Source organism: Tachyglossus aculeatus (genome assembly GCF_015852505.1).
Source record: "Tachyglossus aculeatus isolate mTacAcu1 chromosome 12 unlocalized genomic scaffold, mTacAcu1.pri SUPER_6_unloc_2, whole genome shotgun sequence".
Classification (NCBI taxonomy): Eukaryota; Metazoa; Chordata; class Mammalia; order Monotremata; family Tachyglossidae; genus Tachyglossus; species Tachyglossus aculeatus.
The window spans coordinates 7,701,575-7,705,857 of NW_024044829.1; the positions used below are offsets into that span (position 1 = coordinate 7,701,575).

Here is a 4,283-nt window from a genome sequence, read left to right on the forward strand (position 1 = left end):
CACACACACGAGGGAGGGGGCAACTACTCTTAAGAGGCTATCTTCCAGTCCTTGTTCTGGCAGGCCGTACAATCTGATTTCTCAGAGCCCGTGTCCTTGTACAGCCTGTAAAAGAATATCCACTCTTTCCAGCTGAGGGGAAGTGTATTCCCATAACTGACAGACACGACCTTCATGCTTCGGAGCTTTAGCAGCTGGTTCTCAGCCTGCTTCTCTTTTCTATAAGGAAATCCACCCGCCATGACCCTCAGACCTAGATAGCAACTACTGACACAATACAGACCGGGATTTGACTTCAGCTGGTGTGTGGCCAGAGCCAAGAGCACTAAGAAATACATTCGGTTTTGAACAACAAAGGAGTGGAGGTGGTTGCTTGATGGAGAAAAGCAGAAGGAGAGAATGTGGCAGGGCCAGAAACTGGACCATCACAGAGAGGAAATTTCCTTCTCCAGGCACATTTCAGGACAACATAAATCAATCTTTGAGCTGAGAACAGGGACTCCAGGATAAAGTTCTGGGCTGGGAGTCAACAGGCTTTCCTCTAAGCATGGCTCCTCTACTTGCCTACTATGTGAACTCAGACAAAGCACTTCACTTCTCTCTGTTGGCTCTCCAGCTGTGCCTAACTGTCACAGCTCTCCCTAAGGCCTCAAAACTCGTTGTACACTCTTGCTCATCGAGAATCAGCATGGCCTAGAGGACAGAGCACAGGCCTAGGGGTTCGAAGGGCCTGGGTTCTAATTCTGCCGCTGCCACTTGTTTGCTGTGTGACCTTCAAATAGCAGGAAAGGGCAAAACCCACCCCTTCCCAGGATCCCCAAGTAACTCATTCTCTTGGTTTCTAGTTCAGAGGCTGTTGCAAAAATTCAACAAGGAGCTGGAAGAGGTTCGGTTTCTCATGAGAAGGTGATCTAGTCATTCTCTTTTCCCCCTTTCTGGGCCCCCCGCCTAGACCCTGTGATGACCCATGAGAGGAGAGGGACTCAGGGAAGAGTCGTCCAGGGTGTGGGGGAGTGTGGACATTGGTGTGACGGGTAGTATATTGTCGGAGGAATGACCAGAAACTGGGAAGAGGGCAGACCCTGTGGGTGGGCACATGTGCTGTGACAGTTAGGCACAGCTGGAGAGCCAACAGTTGCCTAGCGCTCAGGATTCTTCTGGTGGTTGGGAGGTGGCATTTGCCCCCCCCGCCCCCGCCAGGTCTGCATATGTCAGGACCAGGCTACTTTCTCACTACCGATGTGGGGGTTCCCTCAGTTCATTGACATTGGGACTGTGGATGGCCAGCAGATTGTCCCGATAGAGCTCTAAAGATCAATAGCATTGCTAGGCAGGAGGGATCACCTTGGGAAATGCTTTAACGTATATTTCATAGGAATAAATAATTAATTATTATTAATCATAAAAATAATAATATTGATAAGTCTGTACCATGTACCAAGTATAATACTGAGGTAACGATGTTAACAAGATCAGATACAGTCCCTGTCCCACATGCGGCTTACAATATAATGAAGAAAGAGACCATGTACTTTATCCCCACTTTACAGATGAGGAAACTGAGGCAGAGAGCAGTGAAGTGCTTTGTCTGAGTTCACATAGTAGGCAAGTAGAGGAGCCATGCTTAGAGGAAAGTCTGTTGACTCCCAGCCCAGAACTTTATCCTGGAGTCCCTGTCCTCAGCTCAAAGATTGATTTATGTTGTCCTGAAATGTGCCTGGAGAAGGAAATTTCCTCTCTTTGATGGTCCAGTTTCTGGCCCTGCCAATTCTCTCCTTCTGCTGTTCTCCATCAAGCAATCACCTCCACCCCTTTGTTGTTCAAAACCTAATATACTTCTTAGTGCTCTTGGCTCTGGCCACACACCAGCTGGGGTCAAATCCCGGTCTGTGTTGTGTCAGTGGTGGTTGCTATCTAGGTCTGAGGGTCATGGCGGGTGGATTTCCTTATAGAAAAGAGAAGCAGGCTGAGAGCCAGCTGCTAAAGCTCCGAAGCATGAAGGCCGGGTCTATCAGTTATGGGAATCTGCTTCCCCTCAGCTGGAAAGAGTGGATATTCTTTTACAGGCTGTATAAGGACACGGGCTCTGAGAAATCAGATTGTACGGCCTGCCAGAGCCTCAGAGAGAAGGTCCAGGGTGTGTCTTCCGGGAACAGAGCTTCCTGCTCCATACCCTCACTGCCCTTTACCGTCAGGGAGAAGATGTTTTGGCCCAGAACGACTTTCTCCCGAGGCCCGAAGTCTGGAACTCAACCTGCCCAAAAGAGCAGATCATGGCCACTTACGTCCTCCTCGATGACAAAAATTTCCTCCAGCTTAAGACACCCGATTCTCCCTCGAGGCAAAGGGCCTCCAACTCTTCAGCTGGAGGATAATCATCAACGTCTGGGGGAGCAGACCCTCACACGCTTTGGCCATGGACGAATGGTGGATCCTGAAGAGGAAGCGCTTGAGAAAATGGAGCCAAAATCTGCCAAGTTGTAGACTAAGACTACGGGGACCATGACCTCCTGTCAGACCCCTCTCCTTTGCCCCAACAGTCATAGCTCCCTGGATCTGAGAATTCCAACTGCTTCCACCGTCCCTGTTCCCAAGCTGAGTGAAGCCGAGGGATCGACGGCATCATCCCTAGAGCAGGGATACCCAGACAGCCGCATGCTCCAGGTGGGAGGGCAGGATGCCCACCAAAAAGACGTACATAATGACTCTCCTGAGAGGACAAGCTTCAGCCATTGAGGGTCCAGCCCCTCGGGGTCCTCGCTGATCAAGGACCCAAGCTCAGGAAGGACCCAGACCGCAGCGTACCGGAAGTCATGGATGGCGTTTCTAAGGTTCTGAGGCTCGAGGACTCCCCCAGGCTGAAAAATGAAAAGTGGGCACTAGAGGACCACAAGGATGCAAAGCACCGTCAGTCTAGAGCTGCGGAAATTCCCTCCTTGAGGCACAGCGGGAGGGACGATACCAACACCTCACCCCCGCTGGCCCCTCCTTCCTCACTGGGTCCCCCAGCTCTCTCCAGCCCCAGACCCCAGCCTTTCCACCTTCCCCCACTCCAGGGTCCCTGGAACAAAGACACCAGAAGCCACGGATGTCGGTTACATGGTGTGACAGGAGGATGGAGTCCTTCCTGGAGCTCAGTTTGAAGTCTGGGTAATGGGACCACCAGGGAAAAATTAAGCCTGGCGACATGTCCGAAGAATCAGTTAAGGCCCTGGAAACCGTCTTGAAGAGAAAGCACGTGGCTTTTCTTTCTGGGCTTTCTCTCATACATTACCTAACTGGGCCTGTCACAGTGTCCCCAGTAGGGCTGATCGGGCTGGCTGCGAGAACAGGCCACGAGCCTACCCCTACTGGAGACCATCCTGGCTGCGGTGTGGCCGATTGGGTGAAGGGGAAGGCCCATATCTTACCCGCTACTGAATGCCACCAGGCTCCAATGGACAGCAGAGAGCACCGCCACTCCCAGGAAGCACAGAACCGGGCCAGACCTCAGAGCCGAGCCGTGTGGGCCCAAGGACCGAAGAACAGTGGGCCAGGTTCCTGCCCCATCACCTCATCCCTCTGCCCTCCTAGGTCTGCAGGCCACTTGGGAGCTATCACACCTACACAGAGAGGGAAGAAGGATGCTGGAGAAGTCCATAGCTGGGTCTCTGTCTCTTCACTGCTAGAAGAGTTCCCAGGACCAGCCAAATCCAGGGACCCCATTTCTTCCACATTGGGCCCAGCGAGGGCCAGCAAGAGCAACCAGACGTCACCTTAAGCTTCGTTTTTAGCCAAGCTGAAGATGTGGCTCAGTTCTCTCGGCAAAGGTCAGCAGTCCAACATCAGCCCCAAGGCTTGGGTGACAAGGGGCTCAAAGCAGCCATGCAAGTGGAGCTCAGCATCCAGGAACAACACACTGCCCTTTCCTGAGAGTCTCGCTACCTTCTCTACCATACTAATCTGCGGGGCTCACCCCCAGGTCCTCACACATCGTCCTCAAGATGTCTTCCTGGGCCCCAGATCGACTAGGCCCAGGGCCCCCTAAACACTGCACAAAGATGACCATTCAAACAGAGGCCTTCCTGTGCTCCGGGGGAATCAGCCAGTTCTCCCTGGAGCACAGCGTCCAACTTCATTCTCTATCCTGGGCTTGTCGTAAATAAATGGTTCTTCCTGCAGGAAAGCTGGGTCATTCATTCATTCATTCATTCATTCATTCATTCATTCATTCATTCATTCATTCACTCACACATTCCGTAGTATTTATTAGGTGCTTACTGTGTGCAGAGCACTGTACTAAG

At 51.9% G+C, this 4,283-nt stretch overlaps 1 pseudogene; it reads left to right on the forward strand.

Annotated features, from left to right (window-relative positions):
• Positions 1-4,027, forward strand: part of LOC119921324 — a 39,673-nt pseudogene extending 35,646 nt beyond the window's left edge.
• Positions 4,028-4,283: the final 256 nt, after the last annotated feature.